This window comes from Channa argus, chromosome 24 (genome assembly GCF_033026475.1).
Source record: "Channa argus isolate prfri chromosome 24, Channa argus male v1.0, whole genome shotgun sequence".
Lineage (NCBI taxonomy): Eukaryota > Metazoa > Chordata > Actinopteri > Anabantiformes > Channidae > Channa > Channa argus.
The window spans coordinates 4,430,591-4,453,946 of record NC_090220.1 but is presented as its reverse complement, the minus strand read 5'-3'; the positions used below and the strand labels follow the sequence as shown (position 1 = coordinate 4,453,946).

Genomic DNA, 23,356 nt, shown 5'->3' with positions numbered 1-23,356 from the left:
AGGCGATAGACAAACAGATGGTATCTCCGAAGGAATTCATCTTGTGGAAGTTGGAAGAGATATTCTTGGATGGACTACCCTCTGTCTCTCTGGCACCGAGGCCTGTGTCTGGCAGTAATGACGGTAGTCATAGTGAATGGCCTCACTGATTACATCTTATGACTTACCCCCCAACTTAAAAAAATAAATAAATAAACCAGAAAATGCATCGAGTTGCGCCCTAGCTGTGATGCTGATTCTGCATTGTGTTGATTGATTTGGTTTGCATGGCCTCATCATACAACAATAGATAAGCAAGCAATTGAGATGTGCAATTGGAGGACCAGCTCAGGCACAATGCAGCCTCTTCCACGCGCGGTTAGATGTCTTGGTCATTATCATGGGTTTGAATGGTGTGGTTTTCTATACATTTGTCTGGAGATAGAGGAGGGAGGCACATTATTGTACAAGGTCTATGCACTTAAAGGGTCTCTCTTTGGTGTGTTCAGTGTTATTTGTTCATACTGTGTTTGCCAATTTGATGCTGGGGTGTGGTGTAATAATTTATTCGGACACCACAATACTGTTAGAACTGTTTATGTTGCTGCCGTTCCACTTTTTCCACAGTGTAGCCATGGATGCGAGTTGCAAATGTTACTATGGCTTCAGTACTGAGCTGCCATGTTAATTACTTTATTGCATTAAAGAAAAACATTTAAAATCAGTATTATGTTGTCGGATGATTTATGTCTATGGTAAGCAGCTATATAATAGGCAGGGTAATGCACGGGAGTCATTCATTATTACATTTCGCCTTGGGGCTTACTTTCAATAATGACCAGCTCCTTGTAAGTGGGCCTACTTGGCAACCTGTAGCAGATCTGAGGCTCGGCCTGTTGCTGTCAGTGATAAGTCGGTCAATTATTAGTTCAGTTGGCTGTGAACACAAGGTGAAAATACGCAATGGCTTTTAATCTATTGATGTCATTGACATTTTACTGATGTCAATTCTGTCCTGATCTTTGACACTTTCTATAGGCTCAATGTGTGGTTTTTTTTTTTTTGGAGAAATAATCAAAAACAGGAAAGATAAGGGTGTATCAAAGATCTTACAGACAGATAACATGGGAACACATCCTCACGTTCCCAGAGACACTGACCGCATTCAATTTTACTTTCTTTTTACCAACACAGAGGGCTCAGAGCTGCTACGAAACAGCCTTTCAAAACCAGATAGAAATGATGCAGCCAAGCTAACTGCCCTCAGCTACAGTATAGTACTTTTTGCTCACTCTGGGAATATGTGAACTTCCTGTCTATAAAACATAACAGCATAGCCATTATATTCATGACAGCACAGTCATTATAGGAATGACAGCCTTCCTGCTACCCATTGTTGCTGTTAGAGCTGAAAAATTGATGAAAAATTGATGGTTTGCAGTGTCTGTGTTGGACAGTAGGTGGAAACCTGTCAGAACAAGATGGAGGTGGACTGGGGAAAAAGGATTTAAGCAGTTCATAAAAATAAGTTCCGATTGACTTTGGCAGAAAGTACTTTCAGTATACTCACCATTGACTCATATTGCTAATTGCCAGGTAAGTCATTCCAAGAATCCTGCAGTGGTGGTAAAACAATGCTGGATTAAGGAAAGATGTGAGCACTAATTAGTACTGCTCAGTAACAGAATGGACATTTTTATCAGCATGTATTTAAATAATAGGTTTAAGAGGTGCTAAATTGTTGTCGGCATGCACTAGTTTCTAGGAATCTGCCATGGTTAATATGAATTTTGCAGCCATTGTTTTTGCTGTTTTAATGAAAGCCATTCTTGAGCCACTTGCCACTTGCAGCAGCAGGAAGACAAACACAGTCACTCTCTTTTCTAGTGAAAACGTCAGAGGGGAGGAAGGGAAGCAAAGGAGGAAAGGGAGGGCTTTCTGGAACCAGTGTGGCCTTCAGTGTTTATACCCTTGCCACAGGCCTGCGCTGAGCTGGACAGCCTCTATCTTTGGCCATGACCACAAATTAATTAGTTGTACATTTGCAGGGTAAACAGCACGTTGAACTACTGCTGACAAAACTGAGCTTCACTGGATCAGTGTTAGTCAGCTGGCTGGGAGACAAGAGAGGGGCAGCTTGTGACAGGATGTGTGTCTCTCTACCTCCAGTTAAATGAGCTACTGCCTCTGCATAGACTGGTGTTAGCTCAATCTCCACTCACAGCACCCGTCCCTTTTTTGTCCATGTTGTATTCTCACAAGTCTCACATCCTGATAATAAATACATATTAACCTGATTTACATATAAATTATGGTATTCCATCATCTCCTTTGTGTGACTTTTTGAGCAGTCATTAGTGTATTTCATTGGCGAAAAAGTTGGCAACACTGCCTTTCGTGGATTTATCCAGACATTTATTGTAAACTTCCTGCCATCCTGTGCAGCAGACGCTTGAGTTTTATGAGCGCTATTTATTTGGCAGAGCGGGAATGGCGATATCAGCACATACACTCCAAACCCAAAGCCTTCCAAGGCAAATAAAATACAAATGGACACGAAAACATTTCAAATTGTTCACTAATTGCCGTTGGTTGCCGTGAAGTTGATTACAAATTAGAACAAAATATTCACAGTATCCACATTCTGTTTTGTGTGAGGTAAATATTAGCAGTTTTTGAAAAATTAAGGATTTTAGTCCAATAGCAACTTAAACACAATCGTACACAGTGGTTAAAGCCCTCTCATGTCTCTATTTTTGCAACCCAGGGTGTAATTTAACAGCCGCCTAAGAAAAGTCTTTTAAGGTTGCCTTCATGCTGCTATGCATGAAATGAACATTTAAACATGGCATTTTATTTCATTTCCAAGATTCAAAATATAATGAAGTCAAGCAGAGCATGAGAAATAGACCATAATAACCATAAAACCTTACACCTACAATGTAACACAATACATTGTGTTCATCAGTGCTGATGCTCCTTTAAGTCACAGTGTGTCTTTTTTGACATGAAAACAGGGAGACTGGATCTTTGATTATGAACCGATTCAAGTATTCTCTTATCTTACACACCCGACTGAGAAAAAGTAACAGTACATCTTTATTTGAACTGACTGAATCAAGGCAAAATGGATGTTGATAAACAGGAATTAGTTTCATTAAGATGTCAATGTGGACAGCGAAACACTGAACTTGTCATAGTATTAAAAGCATAATACAGCTCCAAATTGACCCAGTGAGACAAGGAAGACCTTTGCGTCATACATCTGTAAGTGGACAACACTCCAGAGTGAGTGTCATAGGTTTTATACTCTTTGATGTCTCAGATTGTTGGCTGATCAATTTGTTCTGCTTTAACTGGTTAAAGTATTGGAAGTCGGACGATTCAGCTGGGGAGCAGGACAGGAGCTTTTTTATAGGCCCTCTTTTTCATTCACTGAATAATATAACCACATTATTTCTCTTTTGACCCAGCCACCAAGGCTGTCCCCGAGCCCAGATAAAATAGGAGGGTTGCGGCAGGAAGGGCTCATCCCAAATCAACGTGCCGAACACGTTCCACTGTGGTGACCCCTGAAGGGACAAGTCGAAAGCCATTGATTAATTTAATGTAGAATTACATTTTTACAATTCTTTGCAGCCAATCAACAGTAAGCTGCAGTATTCGCCAGGTAAACAGAGTATGCAAAATATTACTAAAACAATCACATCTCCACATCCAGCACAATATACATTTAGTAAGCTAAAAGTACTGAATACATTAAAAATATCCTAAAAAAAAATGTGTGTATATATATATATATATATATGTATATGTATGTATATATATGTGTGTATGTATGTATGTATGTATGTATGTATGTATGTATGTATATATATATATATATATATATATATATATATATATATATATATATATATATATATATATATATATATATATATATATATATATATATATAAAAATACTGTACTATAATAAAAGTGTCGGGGTGTTGTATGATAAAAGAGTATCAGTAAGAATGAAAGTAAAGGTGTTCAAGGCGATGGGAAGAACAGAGATGTTGTTCGGCTTAGAGACAGTGGCACTGAAGAAAAGACAGGAGGCAGAGCTGGAGGTAGCTGAGCCTAAGATGTTGAAGTTCTCTTTGGGAGTGACGAGGATGGACATGATCAGGAGTGAGGACATCAGAGGGACGGCTCATGTTGGATGTTTCAGAGGTAAAGTCAGAGAGGCCAGATTGAGGTGGTTTGGACATGTTCAGAGAAGAGATTCTGAAAATATCGGTAGAAGGACGCTGAGATTGGAGCTGCCAGGCAGGAGGTCTAGAGGACGACCAAAGAGGAGATTTATAGATGTAATGAGAGAGGACTTGAAGTTAGTTGGTGTGAGAGAAGAGGATGCAGAGGACAGGGTTAGATGGAGGCACATGATTCGCTGTGGAGACCCCTGAAAGGGAACAGCCAAAAAGAAAGGAAGATGTACTATATTGAACAGTAAAGAATAATGAAAAACCTGTTGAAATGTGCTGTAAATGACCTTGTGTTTCAAATCTATCAAAATGAACACATGGGACATGATGGGAGGTGAGGGGGTACTTGAGCTCATCTGACAGGTCTGTGGGTCTGCCATACATCATTAACCACCACTGTTGGACCTGCTGTCACTCTAACAGTCAGTCCAGGCCTATAACACGTAGACATACACAATACACAAACTCAGTCCCTCCAACCCTGTTTCCAGAAAACAACAATTCTATACAACTAAACTGAAAACGCAAATGAATGAATGGAATTACAACTGCATTACATTTTCCGTTAACATGAATTAATTAATTAATAAAAAGATGTTGTTGCTAAACATATCTATATATCTATCTCATTATTTTGTTGAAATGTCCAATGTTGCTCTAAAACACCCAGTTTGCTTAACTAAAGCATGTTCATGTTTGGGCAATTAAGGTAAAACAAAGATCTGGTTTGAACTTCACTTCACTTCACTTCAGGGCTGATGTGTTGATTTAATTTTAAACTAAACCATGATCTTTGTTCTAACCTCAACCAAAGTGAATTTCTTGCCTAAACTCCACCACAGTAGCATTTATATTTACATTTAGTAATTTTGGAGACAAGTGAGGTACAAGGCAAGCAAATTATATAAGGGGAAAACATTGAAGCAAACTGCTAAGAAGAAGTGTTTTCAATAAGATCGAACCCAAAGCCCTCTTTACATGTAGTGCTTCATTCATAAAAGACATTATGAATCAGAACACAATCCAGCCGCTGATTTTGTTTCTTACAAAAACCTAATTGCCTTTGCAGTTTAGCTCCAAAGGAAAGTCATTTTTAGGAGAGAGGGTAAGCCTATGAGATCATGGGCTTTTGTAAAAATGCAGGAATATAAATGAGGTTTAAGCTCACATTCTTAAATTGAATCTAAGCCAGTGCAGGTGCAAAGATGAGAAATCGACAATTTCGTCATATCACTAAAGAGACCAGACAGGAACTGCTCTTCCTCCCCTGCTATGCTTCAGTCTTGCTGTGTGTGCAGTGCATATCTTTCTCTGATTACATCAGCTGTGATGCTGATATAACCATTTACTGTGGTTGGAGGCTAAAGAAACATAGCTTTCTGCATTCATTTAGTCTTTTTGGCTACTTTGTAATTCTGCCATTTTGACAGTCACAAAACCTCTTTTCAAAACAGAAATGCTGTGAGCAACAGAATTGCTCTTCTTCGACTGTGCATGCACAATGACCAGTTCATCTAAAGATGAAAGCTCTGTGCAGATAAAAGCTCCATGATGATGTGGGGTCATCATTGCATAGACAATGTCCAGTGTCTGGCTTTACTTTTAAGAGTAGTAGAGCCCCTGAATTGAATGTCGAATAACACTAGTTGTGGGAACAGACATCGATAGCTTGAAGCTGCTTTTGAGATTGTACTGCGATGGAATAAAATCACAATTTGTTTGTCTCAAAAGAGCCTGTGTTGCTCTAGCACAGACAATATTATTTCCTCCATTATACATTACACTGCCACATTGACTGCAAAAGCAAACTGCATCCTCTCTCAATTTTCATTTGTCCTTCATTTTGGTAGCACGCTCTGGGTACACAGTTGCAGGAGATATTGTGCTGATAAAATTTAAGACAGTAATAAAAATGTAACCTTGCTTTCCTTTCCATTAGAAAACTCATGACACATGAACTTTATTTGCTCTGTTTTATGCATTCTTGAGACTGTACAATACAATATGTAGCTCGCAACTGATTTCAATACGGAGGAAAATTCTGCTGTACATGAAAATACTGATAATCTGACTATAATAACCAGTCTTTGATAATGCTTACACAACCTTATAAAGCACTTTAACCTGTACATGCTGGGTGTATTAGTACTGTTCATGTCAAGTTTCTGTACTCTAATAGACCATGCTGGAGTTTTAAGCCAATTGTAGGACTTGCACACTGATAATTATATTTTGCATGAATGATGTTGAAATCCACAGCAGTGGATTTTATGGAAAAGGAGGACTAATTAAAAAGTGGACGCCTTTCATATCTAAAGTGCAAAACAAAGTCCAGCAGGTAACGTTGGTTTATCTTTTATGCTGAGGCTCTAAATGAAGCATGAAGGAAGCTTTCTCAGGCCCAGTAGTATCGACATTTATTGACACTAAAAGATTTAAATCCAGCCACAGAATGTGTGGTCTAATGATTCACTGATCACAAAACTAACGCTTATGAAAGGCCTAAGCATTAATTCTCAATGATCTTGTTATCAAAAGACATTGAAATCTGAAATCTATACACAAATTAAAATATTATAAGAATTAAGTAAACTGCAGAGCACTGCTTAGTTCCAAACTATTGTATGGGCCAGTGGTAATAAATATTAACATTAATACAACCTGTGAGGCAGAATGTGAGTAAGTTGTGTCTGCTTGCGCCGTGTCCAGTTGTGTGGCATGAAACACTTCGAGAAATGTATTAATCTGTAAATCTGCTGCACCAAAGCAAAAAATATCAAGCACATTCTTGTCAAATCCAATGTCCAGTAGGTGCTGATATACAGTATTTTCAACCTAAACCTCTGCACACATGCCGCTGACACTGTTTTTGAGTAACTAAGCTGAAATTCTCTGTGTGCTGCACTGTGACTGTTGATTGATGGACCTGAAGAGAGAAGTCATGACATCACATATTTTACAGTGTGTTGTTAGAGCAGCAGGCTCCATTAGAGGTTCACACCAATCTTCATTCATCATACTAGATTAGAAAACAAGCTTTTCTCGAAAAACGGACTGTTCAGTTTTCTGCTGTCTTCCTGTAACTGTAGTTTACTTTGGAGTTGGATTATTATGGGGTACAGTAAACCGCTAAAATTCTGAATGACTCGGAGTGCATTGCCAAATGTTGCACAAAAAGAGATCTCGCATTTTCATCACATCTTGTAACCTGTATCTTATCGCAGGCATTAGAAATTGGCGCCTGTCCCTGTCTAATTAAAGGGGAAAAAGGAATCTAAACCCAAAAGGATGTTTGTTTTCTTTTTAGACTAAAATGTGCCTTTTTTGTTTCTTTATATGAGGAGCTTCACTTTGTACAGAGGAGCTTTTTTTTGTCTCCGCCTGCCCTAATTAGTTGGAAGAGTATTGTAACAAGTCCTGAAACAGGCTGTAAACCTGCACTGCTCTGCAAACAAAGCAATTTAAAGCATGCATAACATACCACATTGTTGTATATGGTTCATATCATGGGAAACCCCTTTAGACTAATGTCATAACAATCACTGTGTTGCTCCATGCATATTTAATTATTTTGCCATCAACATGAAAAATGGTAAGTCATAGTTCTTTTCCGTATCACGTGCTCTCTCCCTCTTTTTTCCTTCAGTATTCTCCTCTTTTTCTCCGATGTCGACCTCTCTTCTTTCAAGCTGCCATGTTTTTTGTTATCATCAGAGAGACAAATGAGAAACAAGAGAGAAAGAACGCCTCAGGGCTCATGTCCTCACATCATCACCACTCCCTTTATCTCTCCCTCACCCCACCCTCTCATTCTCTATCCTCCATCTTTCCGTCTTCCTGAGTGACAGCTGGCAGTCAGTAGGGTACAATGGGGCGTGCCAACCCAAGTCCACATATTTGCCAACTGACTTGAGAAAATCCACATTTGAACGTGATGCATACATGCTGTAGCACTACCTGCTGCCCACAGAGCTTTGTGGCCATTAAAACATGCAACTGTGGGGCCATACAATGCCTGTAAATGAATCCAGTGGGACAGGCTTGAGGCAGAGGCCACAGAGGCAGCCGTAATATCGATTACTAAAGGCATCAGTAGCTGAAAAAAACTGTTACATGTGGCCTGATTTAGAAGTTAGATTCAGTTTTTATACATTTGTAATTGAAGACATCCTCAAATAAATTCCCGTGTGACTATATTCTGATGAAGACATTTGTTTATTGCTTCTGTGAAGCTCCTTGGGTTGTGTCTACTTTGTTGCAACAGGAGCAATAATTAAGGTCCGCTTTGTTGCTCATGTGGCTTTTTCCTTCCTTTTTCTGTCTCATATTAAAGCAACTGGAGCTTTGCCTTTAAATTTATATTTATAACACAGCACAAGAAAGACATCATCTATAATGACTCTACAAAATACAAACAGCACTTTTTATGTCCACGCAGTGCAAACACGAACACATACATCTAGTGTTTTTACATACAGCGCAGTTCATTTTGACCTGAGTCTTGAAAAGGTGACACACTGACTGATTATTGGTGTTTAAACAGTAGGAGCAGTGCCCATGGTTATTCTTTCATAATTTCTACAATTTTGTCTTTTTTAAGGCTTCCCCAGTGGCAGACAGCTTTTCTTTCATTCCTTCACCCTAAATGGGAAGTGACATTTGGGTCAGGTTCACTGGTTGATGTAGACTGAACAACAGCTCTGAAAATCCAATATCTGATTAGTGTTTTGTGGAGGCTGGATGGCTGAATTTTACAACAATTTATAGTGGTGCAGAGGTCACGAGTTGCAAAGAGGAAATTACATGCAAGATTACAGCAAACATGCATACACAGTAAAAGAAAACTAGATGAATGTCACACAAAGGCATGCATGTGCACAAAAACACATAGATACACCAAATATCTATTTGTAATCTGGGATTATTCTGGTACACAAGGAGGGCATGTCCAGCACTTCGTGAATAAATCGAAAAAAGAACTAGACAAAACACAAGCATCAGACTTGAACCTTGAGAGATAAAGCAAGACAGGTTGTAATGAAAAATCTGGGATATAGAGATTTGTTGTTTTGCTTTGATGGAGGGGACTGACAGAGAGAGGGAGAATCAGGGAGACTGTGAGATAAAAGCACCAGAAACAATCTCCTGGAAACATTTCTGTCTAACTCTGGTATCTGTGTAAGGATGTTTTCGCCATTAGCACCTGTTAAACGTGTTAACATCTGGCACCGTAACACCTATTTCTACCATTAGCTCAGACTTGTTTAATTAACAAAACAAACAGGACAGCTGCCATGCCAAGCCTTTACTCTACACTCTACATTCTGACATGGAAACATTTTTTATGTTAATGGTACATAAACAATCATGAATTATGACTTTATGCATGAATGAAGTGAATGGATCTTAGTAATATGTCATAAATTATACCTCATGCAGGACTTCATGTAAAAATAATGGAACAACTAACGTGTAAAAATCATCATCACTTATGAGTGTTAATGGCGTTCATGTCTGCAATCAAACGTACTGCCTGAAAAACTGATCTGTCACAGCAGTGCAAACCTACTAAGTTGAATTCTAAGAGATGTATTAAAAATGAACAAAGCATGACTTTTTCATGACTTCATCATGTATCGGGCAATTGTTTAACTTTAGTTGCCAGAAACTACATATTAAAAGTACATAGTTGCTGCAATAATCCATGTATTGTTTTTACAATAACTCATCCATACGAGATTAATTCTTGTCCAGACTGGATAGTCCATGAACTAGTACATGAATAAAGTCATAATATTTTTATTCACAATAGTTACAGTGTGTACCATTACCAGTAGATGTTACTAGGGTGTCATTGGATTTTGCTGGAATTGTAATGAAGTGCTTTATGACGGAGATGGTAGTGGTTTGTTGCACAGGACAGGAAGAGAATGTTCTCACGTTAGTCGATCGGCAGGAAATTCATTCTGCAAATAATTTGCTAAATGATTAATAGTTCAATTTAGTTTTTAGTTTAGCTAATTTTTCAAATAGGTTTCAGCTTCTCAAAGGTGAATCTCATCTGATTTAGTAAACTGAATAGGATTTGGGCTAATTGTCAGCTTCTGTACGTGATTTGAGATTGTTTCTTGGACTCAAAGTGGTTGTGATGTGCATTTATCACAATTTGGTGACATTTTACAGGCTAAACAATTTAATCAAGAAAATAATTGGTAAATTAATCAATGATTAAATTAATGGGTGTTTTGCAGCCCTAATCATTATCCTTTTCAGTAAAGTGACAGCACATTTTGCAGCAAAGTACAAGGTCCATTGTGTGCTATTTTTATACTTTTGCTTGAGATGAAGATGCAGAACGTTCAAGCTCACAGCAGAAGACTATCAGTGGGAGCATTCGAAGTGTACATGCTTTCACCAGTTACCTAATCTTACCTGCTATTTTTGTTTTAAGTACCCACTTAATTTCCACAACTTGAAGTGTGCGATTTTATACAGAGACACTTACAAGAATTGGGACAGTGCCCAGCCGAACCAGCCTGATGCATTTTAAATCTGCACTGGTTGAACATGTCAGCTCCACCCCTTAGTCATTTAAGTCACACTGAGGTTTCAGTGGTCATTGAGATTCCTTTTTACGAGCCCACTGATCAATCTGTCTCGTAATTCAATTCCTTGGTCAATCATGTTTAAATGAATAATTCACAAACCATCACAGAAAGCTCTGTGAAATGGCTCACAACCAGAGTGCTGCCCTTAAACTGCAAGGAGACCTGAAAGATATCAGTCTACACTTAGGTGAGATGTAGATGTGAAAAAAGAAAGTGAACGATTGTGTATCTCGTAGGAACGTTCTTTCGCTGTGTGAGCAATGTGACCTGAGGAAGTGTCCAAGAGACAAAGTTATTTACCACATTTCAAACTGTGATCAGTTTGTGCAAAATATTTCAAAGTTGGGAAATTATGATGACTCGTGCCTTGTGTCACTGGACTGAAGTGGATTCATTACATATGTGTGCATCAATGAGAATTTAGTAACATCTGAACCAGTATCTGGCTCAAATGTTGCTAAGTGTTGCTGTCAATTCAGTGTCACCCACAATCACACTAAGGAAGTGAATTACACTCCACATTTCTGTTAGACTCAATAAATACCATCTAAAATTGTGTTTTTTTACTCTTTTCTTATTAAGTCATGGATATTTTGTGTAATAAAAAAATGTCTAAGGTTTAAACAGCAAAACAAGCAAAGTGAAAGAGGCCACATTATGCATAACTTAGGGCTTATATTTTATTCAGGGGCTCCACTTAAATAAGTTGTATGAATTTTAATTTTAAAAAGTGCTTATTTATCTTATACTGACTCTTTCTGCAACAGCTCATGAGGGAAATGATTCATTTCAGCTCCTACGTTGTTAAGAGCCCCTTCTCCCCCAGCCCACTTGTGGAAGTCTTCTTTTTGGTGTCCTCAGTCGGCACCAGATTGTACACAAGCTTAATATGGCCTCTATTAACAAAGTTAGTCAAAGGAAAATAATAGCAGAGAGAAAACTGCATTAACTGAAAACAATCCTGAACAATTCTACAAACACACATGAAATGGTTCCCACCAACTTGCAATTGATTTGTATTTATTTTTCAGTCAAAACCTTGTGACTGAGTGAACACAGTAGAAAACACATTGATTAACTTGCTTAGTAATGACTGGAGTTTGATCCTAGTTGACTGTCAAACCCTGAAAGAAGTTCTTGTGTGTTCTTATACCAAAACAACCAGCAGAGTGTGTATTTACACACAGTACATTCTGTAGTGAAAAGGCCAAAAATTAGGAAAACCAGAGCAGAGCTTGGGTGAGATCCTGAATGAAGAGTAGTGAGCAACATGGGCTGCAAAACAGTCCCTACACTTTATGTGTATTTCAGCTCTGTTGAGGCAACGTATTGCAAATGTTAATCAAATTATAAGTAAAGCAGACTTTGGATAGATACTGAACATCGGTAAAAACCACTGGAACAAACGTAATCAGTGAGGTCACTGTGCTGAAGTTGTCTCAATATCAGACTCAAGCCTGGTAAAAATAATTTGGTACATACAGTATCTAATAAAAAAAGACTATTTTTATTATTATTATTAATGATCTATTTCGGCATGTATCCTGTATGGTGCTACAATGTTAACATCGCTTCCATTAGCTTCTCATTATGTTATATTGTTTTTCATATTTTTCTCATATTTTCTTACAGCTTTATGTTATTTTCGTAAAATGGTTCAGCTTCAGATTAATGCAGCTCATTTTGTGCTTGTGTGCAGTCAGCCATGCTACAGTAATTACTTTGATAAAGCAGCAAAAACATGAATATTTAGCGTGTTCTAAACTCTGTATCTACACACAGACCTGAACATAAAAGCAATCAGGGTCTGTTGCACCTCCCACATCAGGTCAGATTACAGTGACACATCAGTCGGCCTCGACGTGGACATCCCTGTCAGGGTGCAATAAGCACCAGCCCACACAGACAGCACCCAGATGGACAGGTTTACTGCTTCCGATTTCCTTCCCTCCTACTGCCACTGAGCAGTGCTCCCCCCCCCTTCAGGCTTTGTGGTTTGTGAAATCAAGGGTGATGATCAATTGTGCTGAAAATTTCTCCTAAGATTTAAAATGGAGTTCTGCGGCCTCGGTCTGCCTCCTGAATTTTTTAATTTTCCTATGTGCAGAAAGACAAATGGCTGCCCTTTGTGGAACAGCCTTAAGCAGTTTCAGTGTTAATGCTACGTGTTTAATATTACAGAAGAGAGTTGTTGAATATACAAACACATTTTATAATTTATGAGCTTTTTAGAAAACTGCATCAAGTATCCGGTATGTCTCTTTATTTTTATGTTTTAACTAATATAGCAGGAGTTTTTCCCTTTGGTAGTTCTTTAATTACAATTTTACACAATCACAATATTCAGTGTCAGAGTCACACTGTCAAAAGGCCATGGATCACATCCAGCACACACATTTTCTGAGAATAAAAGAATGAACTGCAAATTAAAAATGCCAGGAAAACATAAAATTTCTTGACATTGAGGTTATTAGATTTGCGACAAGAGACAAAGTTTATGACAGGAAGCTTTTCAGAGGCTGAAAGGAGACAAAAGAAGTTAATCTCACTTAGAACGGTGAAATCTGCTATATGGCTAATGAAGTATTATACCGCGGTCAATGAAGTGGAGGCACTGCAGAGAGCCTACGCAGTGTGTATGTCTGTGCCTATGTACAATATGTGTGCGTCAGTGTGCTTTGTTGTCTGTGTGGGGGTTTGTTTGTCAGGAGGTTGCAGTGATAATGCTGCCATCAAGAAGTCTTTCAAGGGAGAGTGAGCAGAAAGAGAGGTAGAGAGAAAGGTGAGAATTCAGTGGAATAGAAATAATAAAGTGTCGGGAATTTAAGGGCCAAAATAAGAAACGGAAGGGCACTGAGACAAAGCTATAAACACATTATGTCAAGTATGTTTTGGAGAATTTTAGCCCATGAACTATGAAGCCCAATAAAGAGTAGAATGTCAACACTTTAGTACTGAATTTAAATTTGATTCCTTTTCATACATTTGTTTTTATTAATTTCCATTGAGTACAAGAAAAATATGAAATTTACAGCCATAGGTGATGCACATGAGAACTATGATATCATTCTGAATGCTGATTGCAGGCATCCTGTTTACCATTGTTCCTCGTCATATTTTAATGTATATAATTCTTGCGTTTAGTATTAACACCAAACACAGTAAAGTAAAGATTAGGCCAAAGTCAATTAAAGGTATGGAACTAAAACAAACTCAACTTGATGATGGTGCTGGACAAAAGGTATCTCCTGAGTTTCTGCTGGGGGAACATGAATTTAGCCACATAGTTTTTGTACATATGCAGCAGTAGGTGTATATACATAAATGTGAAGCAATGACTCTGAATGTAGTGGAAGAAATAATCAATATAAAACAATCTAAAATGCAACAGCGAGGTTTGCAACCACGTGGTGAAGTGGTTAGCACTGCCGCCTCACACGTCCCCTGCTGCAGCCTTTCTGTGTGAAGTTTGCATGTTTCCCCTGTGCTTGCTCTTCGTACTCCTCGTTTCCTCCAACAGTCCACAGACATGCATGTTAGGTTAATTGGTGACTCTAAACTGCCTGTAGGTGTGTGAGTGTGAATGGTTGTCTGCGTGTGGACGTCCCTCTGTGTTGGCGCTGAGGTGTACTGGCTGCTCAGGGCCAAGAAATTACAATCATTTCAATTTGAGGATTTTTATAAAACCTTGTAACCTTGTGTAAAACAGTGTATCACTGAAGGAGTTGTATGATTTCAATTTTTTGGTAATATAAATTGGTAACACAGCTGCATATTGATCATTCTTGTGATATATATATACATAAAACTTAGCCAACAATGACATTTTAAGCAAGAAAGATCAATATACAGTACAATATCCAGTATAGATATTAATATATTAATTAATATATTTAGACATGGATGATATTACTTTATTAAACTTTGAACTTAAGAAACACAAATTCAAGATTGCGTTTTGTCAGTGGGAGTATTCATCATAAGGGAAAGTTTATTTAGTTCAGTAAAATGCTGTCAATGTGATATTTGAACACAAGTCAAGGTTCTGGTTGCTCCGTTGACCTGTGTCAAGGACGTGTATTTTTAAAGATGACAACTATATTTTCCTCAGCATGAGACCAAATGTCACTGGTGCTGAAAATGTAGCTGAGCAGCAGTGTTATGGTTAATGGTCATGAGAGAGAGCTTTGTCCCCACAAACCTAATGGTGGTTATTGGAGCCAGCGGGTGTAATAGGAGGGATAAAAACCTGGTTGACCTGCTGCAAGACCACAAAGGGGAAAAAAGTGGAATACTAAGGTGTCAATCACTGCTGATGTAATGTAATTGTTGATTGGCATTGTCCATCCTGCAGATCGACTCACTCTTCAAGAACTGTGTACCAGTGAAGTAATGATAAAACCTCTAAAGAAACGCCGTTTTTGATGTTAGCCATTATACATTTAGGCTGATTTTCATTTCTCCTGCATGGCCACCTAAAATTGTGTTATTTGGGTCTCTTGATGCTCTTGGTCCCCAGTGCCATGTGAGTATACACTGGAGGCTTATTCTATTAAAAATGGAGGAAACTTTAAGAAAGAGAAAGAAATTATGCCTCCAGTTCCTCCCCTTGTGTTCTTGGTTTCTGCCACTCTCCATTTGTCAAGTCCTGTTGAATCATTTTAAGAGTAATCTGTTTTTCTATTACCTCATGTACAGCCAGTATGGCAGCCCATGGGATATGTCAACATGCAAACCCATTAAATTATTAGACCTCGTATATTATTAATTCTGTAGCATACACAATTGGCTGCGGCCTTTTAATATTGATGCAGCATGACTGGTCCCAACTAATGCTAAAAGGAGCAAGTGGCATTAGATTAATGCTGTCATGCCCGCAAATATTGTACATGTCCTGACATTAGCCTTTTAACAAATTGTGTTCTAAGTGGTCAGTATGTTGATGAATCTGCATATTATGCAGAGAAACCATGTGGGGAATGGTCATAAGATACAGTAAAGTCTGTTGTTCTGTTGAGCAGCCTGGTCAGATTGACGTGTCCAGTTGGATCAGCTCCGGCTATTTCTGTCTTTTTTTAGGTCCGAGCTCGCTGCAGGCAGGAGAGGTTGGAACACTGTCTGCTTGGCTGAGCGGTCGAGTAAGGGCGACCCATCATGCAAACAGAGAGGACTTTTTAGTGGAAGCATTTTGAAAGGCAAACACGCTCACTGAGCTGAAGTCTGAAAAACATCAATCAAAGAAACAGCGGTCAAAGTCCCAAAACTGGAAATGGTTAAAGGTGTATTTCAGTCTGTGATAGCATGATCTGTTGCTTTCTCTATTGTGAGGCTGTAAATTTGTCATTAAACAGGCCGTCCAGACATGAGTCATTTGTGAGAATAGTCTTGGTTTCCCAACTGCCCTCTGTCCCTCTCTATTCTTATTCTGCCTAATTTCCTCTCCATCTCAGACATTTTTCTGAACTGCATGTTGACCTTGTCCCCTATTCCACTTTGTTCAATTGTTAGATTGTCCACAATGTATGTGTGACTGTGTGGGTGCACATACGTGTGTGCGAGGGGACAGGGAGCGAGCAGAGATAAGGGAAGGAGAGAGAGAGCAGTGAGTTGTCCAGCACTTGAACTGCCTGTTTTTTTCCAGTCACTGCATCACTTACACTGATACAGCTTCTAAACGAGCTGATAACTTGTTTGTGTGTATGTGGGTGATGAGGATGGAATACAGACACAAACCATCAGAGAAATTAATTTTTTCTTTGCTGTACTATGCAGTTTCTGGATTGACGTGTTTCACAGATGTCACATGAGGAGGATTTCTTGTTCTGTTACCACGGAGAGAAGTGAAGGAAACTCAAGCTGTATTTTGATTGTGATCCTTTTGACAATCAGTGAATTCATGCAGAAAGAGCGCACGCCTGAGTGTGTGTAGATGGGGTTACACGGCTGTCTCCATGAGCGTGTGTTTTGTGGGGTTGGCCAGTGGCTGCCCTAAGATCAGGAGCGTGATCGTCGGCTCTCTGGGGAAGAGGGGCGTGTCTGTGACAGGCTGCAGTGATTAGTGGAGCTCAGCGGGCAGAATTTATCAGACTCAGCCGAGGCCATGAACCATTTCAGCCTGCAGCTCTGCAATTTGTCTCCTACTTTGCTTCATATAACAGCCTCAATGTGGCCCGCGTGTGCACATTTGCAACATAAAATGACTATTTTGCATTGTGCTTTTCTTAATTTGCCTCTTATGGCAAGGTATAATTCACTGGTGAAAAATCCCCTTAACAGTACAGGACCATTTACAGAAGCAAGATATACAATTAGACTTTACTTACTCAGAAAATAATGTAAAAATGCCTGATATCACTTCCATGAAGAGATAAGAGGCAGAAAAAGAAAACAATGTGAGACATTTATTATTTTTGGTATATATTTCTGTCTTTCAGGATAAAACCCGTAATTTTTGCATTATTCCTTCCATGCAAATACAGCTCATGTACAGTAGATGGAAAACTTCATACATACATCGTCAAACCTGTTTCATTATAAACTGTAATATTATTACTCTGCACTCAAACAGCAGTTTGTTGCGCAACAGAGGACCAACAGACATGAACACACATCTTGTCCTGCACTTAAGCTTGTTGAACGAGCGACCAAACATTTACTGAGGAAATGTGCACTGCGAACATCAGGCAATAGCTAATTAAGTGCTCAGCTGCTGCACATTAAATAACTTGTAAATGTACCTACAAAAGTCACTTGAGTCTGTTTAGTTATTGATGCAGTTTTAATACCACAGCATGTCGCATTAAAAAACATGACACCTAGAGTATTCATTTTAGAATAGAATTCGACAACGCAGGTGAACATCTTAAATTCAGTACTGGATACGCATTAGAAGTACTTACTTATGTGTACTTGTTAATAGGATACATTCATGGTTGTTCTGCTTGTTTTTTTAGGAGATTTATTGAAAATATTAAAATCCTAATTTATATATCCAGCAGTTGCAGAGTAACATTAACATTAGTTTGGGTTCTTTTTGTTCGGGGCTTTTATTCTGAAAACAGCTACCTGCTGTGGCCAAAAACAACACTATGAGCTGAAGCTCATTGTAATGCTCTGTGAAGCAAAGTAGTTGCAGCTTCACATGATAATTCTCTGCATTAGCGCACATGTAAGTGACCACTTCCACATTGTTATTTAACACCATCTTTATATAAAAATATAATTTAACACAACCTTTTCTTTATTTATAGAAGACAACTTGAGATAATTGCTAATGGAAACTGTTATTATGTTCATTACTTTCATGAAGCCATTTTGTGTTCCTGTGTAGGAAATGTCAAAGTTAATCCATGTATTAGAAGAAACTGCTTTTAATCAACCAGTGAACATCCAATCATACTGGCCTGACTCATTACTGTCAAGCGCAGAGAGCATGAAAAACAAGGATGACAGATTTAGAGGCCTGCCTCCATCCCTCTGGGCTGCATACGCAGTTTTTATGGTAAGGGAAACAATTCATCACAAGGCAAATCATCAGCTGGATAACTTTTAATTAATGTTCAAATGTTTAAAATGGAAACCTCAGCTTGCACCCTCTCTTGAGTGTCCACACTGTTTGTTTCCTCCTCCTGACATCCACATCTTTCACACTTCTGTTGCGTCTTTTGCCCTTAAAGGGTAGTTGTAGTCCATTTACTAATCTGTGTTCACTTTAACACTATCTCACTCTATTTTCACAGCTCTCCTTTTCCTCTTCCCTGTATATTCCCTCCATGTTTACATTAGTTTCACTGGCAAGTCCTTGTGGCTCAGTTCCTGCCAATGTTTGTTTTGCGGTGAATGCTGCCTCCTGTTTCTGACATTTTATCATCTTAATATCCTTCCAAATCAGCTATTTTATTTTCCCGTATTCCTTTTTTTTTTTTTTTTATCCCCTTTCTCCTTTTACCCCTAACTTGAATTAGCAACATCAAGGCTGAGAATAAAAAAGAAATGGCCAATCAGAAAGCGCAGTGGAAGAGGAAACTATTGCAAAGGCTTAAAATGGAGCCAGCACGAGCAAATTGGATAGTAATAAGCACAGAAGTGGGCCTTGATGTAGAAAAGTCCACATAATAGGGGGGGAAAAAAAGAGTTGGACAGATTGATTCTGAATGAAATTAAAGAGGACGAAAAGGAGAATGAGATAGAGTAAATTGAGCATTACATACTGCATTACAGTGTCTCTTAATTAACCGTGTAAAAGCTTTCTTATTAGGACTGATGCACTCCTCACTTAAACAGGGAAGAGAGAATGCTCTTTCAGTTGTCATTGAGATGGGCCTCAAGGGAGAAAGTGAAACGGAAAAGCGTTGAATTGAAAAAGAGCAAGAACAACTTTGGGACAATGATAAAGAAAGGTCCGACCTAACAGCTCATGTGAAATCATCTGACTTGGTGCATTTTGTCTCAAATATATGTCATCTTTGTCATCCTAGTCTACACTACTCACCACCTCCTCCCTGTCAGTGAATAGACATTATGTGCAGCTGTGTTGAAAGTCTGATCACATCGTAGGGTGTCTGTGTGTGAGAGTAGTGTCTGTCTGAACGAGTGTGTGTGTGTGTGTGTGTGTGTGTGCGTATGTGTGTATGAAATAATTTCCGTTTCATGTTTGCTGTAGATCGCTCATTTAAATATTTTATTTATAACCCAAAATAACAGTACAGTATGTTGCAGCCATTTTTTTTATTCCTGTGATTAACCATCAGAAATTTTCAGAGCAAGTCATGCACAATCTTGCACAGAATATGGCTTAATGCAATGGGTTTGCAAAATGTGGTAGTTGCTTTTTCCAGTTTGACCTTTTTATGACTATATATAAAATTAGTCTGTTTGAGCAGAAATAACACCTAATGTTTAAAATCTTAAACAGTCCTTTATACATTTTTGTTAAAATAGGTCAAATATACATGTTTTCTATAATAAATACACTTTATATGTTATAATTTCTCAGGTTTTGAGTTAAAAGATGACTATTCTACTCTCTGTTTATTACTTAGATCATCAGGGGATGTGGAGTCACATTGGAGTGCATTATAAGAAGAGGGGGTTTGGCCCTGTCATTCATTTTAAATAGCTGTCTGAGGCTACACAGCTCCATACACAGCAAACCGTAATACACTGTGTGCAGGTGGTAAAAGTACAAAAGCTCAATGCTCAAGCAAAAGTACCTCCAAGTATTGCCTCAAATAGTTTTCACTTCAAATCTTTTATTCAAGTAAAAGTACTAATCAGACTAAGTACAGTATAGTATACTGTGTAAAAGTATAATACTAAGAAAACAATGTATTTTAAACAATGCTGATAATGGTAATGACAAACATGTGAAATAATAAGTAATAAATAAGGGTCAAAGCTGGAGATGATTTTACCACTGCATAATATTTTTATAAAAACCTTATGATTTTTGTTTTTTTTTTTTACAATAAAACCATCAGGGGGCAGTGCAGTGGCGGAGTGGTTAGGGCTGCTGCCTTACAGCTAGAAGGTCTGCAGTTCAAATCTACCTGACGGCTGCGACCTTTCTGTGTGGATTTTGCATGTTCTCCCCCATGCGTGTATGTTTCCTAGCTTCCTGCTGCTGCATAATCAGCCTTTATGATAAGCCAAACTAACTGGCTGCTGGATGTAGCCTTATATTTAATTTACAGACATAAATGTGGTACGAGTCTTAACTTTTTATTTAACTTTAACTTTGACTTTAAGAACATTTCCCAACATGCTGAAAGATCTTTTTTTTACCCATTATCAAAATACAGTCTAAAATGAACTGTCTACAATACAATATAGAAACATAAAGAGCCTTTTACTGAAATTACATTTTAGAAATTTGCTGTTTCATTACTATTGTTTATTTCAGAAATACAAATCCACTTTCTGTTAATATAATGACATCAGGACGCCCAGTCAAATCCACAGACGGTACATTGTGCATCACTTTCTTTTACACTAATGGAAAACAAGCCAGCTTATAGCTTATGTTGAAGTTTAGTTTGACAACTGTCTTGTAGCAGTTATTTTCAGATTGTTCAGCTAGATCGGAGCTGCTGCAGTCCAGATGGGAGACAAAGTGTTTGTACAAGCAACTGGGTCTGAGTCAGCAGATTTTACTCAGAGCAAATATGCCGTAGCAGCTGTAGCAGTTGGTTGTCTTAGATCAAACTCAGTCAGTCAGCGTGTGCAAGAGCGACTGCACGGGTGTCACTGTGATTGACGGTGCTTGTTAAGGGCAGAATTTCTGAGAGGAGAACAGCAACTTAGGCTCGTCAAGGTCAACTGGGAGGTGTTTGGCAGGAATCCAATTCGAGATTTCAGCTGGAAAATTGGAGATATGCAACTCAACCTGTGTGTCAGAGCTGGGAATCAAAAGGTCAGTTAAGGGTCATAGCAATGATAGGAAGAATTATGGGATGTGGTGACAGAGCCAAGTGGTTTAGTGTAGGGAAGGAGGTGGGTTTGACCCAGTCGGACCTCCTTGGAGAAGTAGATCGAGACTCTAGCCTCATACCTACAACACGTTTTCGAAAAGCACAGCAGATCTTTCAGCAATAAGTCCATCAAATCACTGATTGCTGTATCGAACATTTACAAACCAATCGGATTCATCAGTCTCCATTTTTCTCTTCTATTACTAAACAATAATCTTTCATTGATTCCACTGTTTCTCCTTAAAATATGCCAATGTCTTTGCTTGGTGTTTATAAATTAAAGATGCTGCCATTCTGCCTACAGCATATGGCACTAGTTTTATATTCATTAGAAGTTGCTATCTTCAATTGTGGTTATTTCTAGCCGTCACAGTTGTATAAAGTTGCCCTTCTTTCCGGTATAGAAGTTGAACATGAACACCATGGTAACCAGGTTATCTTAATGCTGCTGTGTCATTTTGATTTTACTCAGCCAACTGTAGTATTTGTTTCATTTCACTGATGCCATGATATTTCTGACTCTATCGACAATTTTCAAACACACCTACAGTAACACCTGCGTTCATTATTAGTCAGAGTCAAAAGATTTCAAACTGTAAGGTGCACATCCCCACAGTAAATTACATGAGTGGGTCAGAGGTGCACTGCCTCGCGTTGGAAAACAAACAGAGAGGGTGGGGAGTCGAGAGCTTGATGGAAAAAACTACTTAACAACGCAGCATTACTGTAGATTTGAAGGGTTTCTAAAGTTTGCTGACTTTTGATTTTTATAATTGGTTTTAAAACCCCTCAAAAGGCAAGTTCATTGTAATATTGTCTTTTAAATTTGTTTTTGATTAATTTGTCATTGCAAATGCACATCTAATATATTTAGAATAAATCTGATTTGGAAGTTTGGTAAATAACAACTAAATCATTTCATCCTCTAACCAAAAGTAGATTAAAGATAAATAGATAAAAATATAAACTGTATATGACACATAGTAACAACATGTCACAAAGAATGATCTGTAATACCATCACATCTTAATCAGATATTTTCTGAAATCTTTGCATTTGATTGACTTTGAAGACCAGCTGTGATCCCTCGTGATTTGTTCTGTCACTCTGTTTCTCCACAGAGAACAAATCTGCAGCCAGAGGTGAAAACTAATCTACACTGAGGCTGAGCATAAAAACACAGAAGCGAGAGCTGTATCTGAGAAAGTGCAAACACAACACTACGCATCACCTCCAGCATCCGTTTCCCAGAGTTTATGGACTACGTGTCATCAAGAACCAGAGAAGGTACCATCTGCAGACTTTGAAGACACTGTGTTGGAGAGAATAGTGCAAATGGTGCCTCTGCACCTCCTTCCCTGTCAGCCCCACTTCAAAAAGTAAGCTTATTTTATAGATTCTTTTTGCTTGATCTTGACTTAGTCTTTCTTAGGGTTAGGTTATCCAATATCCAAGTTTACACGTTAATTATGTATTTACTTCGGTGTTGGACTTTGTCATTGTATGCTATTTTAAACCCTCATGCTACCACATCTATGCATCACTTTATCTGAAAAATAAAAAAATCAAAATTTTTGTTTTTAATCCAAATGATTTGAAGATTATTCTGGAGATTCTGAGAATTCCTATAATCACAAGTACCATCAAACAATGCCTGGCTTTTCAAAAATCACAGCGTAACTACATTTCAAAGTGCAGCAAGCGCTGTAACTCAAATGTTATGGTAATTGTGAAAGGCAGAGCTATTTTAACTGCATCTCGTGTGAATCTAAGTCAATTAAAAAACCTTTGCCCTGGGATTCAAAAGTCAAGAGCATGAGCAACAACAATCTCGCTTTCATGAAATGTAGAAAATACGATATAATTATTGCTTGAAAGCACCAAAACTGTCTGTAATTTTTCTTCAACATAAAAGAATCCACTGTACTTCACCTAAAAGTTAAAAGCCTTAAAGCCTATAGCAAACATAAAGAGAGTTAGAGGACCCCCTTGAATGTGCCTCTTTTTCAAATGGTGCCAGTAATTAAATAAAAGTTAAATGAAGCCAT

General features: G+C 38.3%; 1 protein-coding gene across 2 annotated transcripts in view; it reads left to right on the top strand.

Moving 5' to 3' along the window:
* flrt1a (fibronectin leucine rich transmembrane protein 1a) overlaps positions 1–23,356 on the top strand; it is a 42,202-nt gene that overhangs the window by 1,897 nt on the left and 16,949 nt on the right. For both annotated transcript variants that reach the window (XM_067494758.1, XM_067494759.1), the window contains exon 2: positions 22,430–22,687. The gene's annotated coding sequence lies outside the window, so the exon portion shown is untranslated. The remainder of the gene's footprint in view (positions 1–22,429; positions 22,688–23,356) is intronic.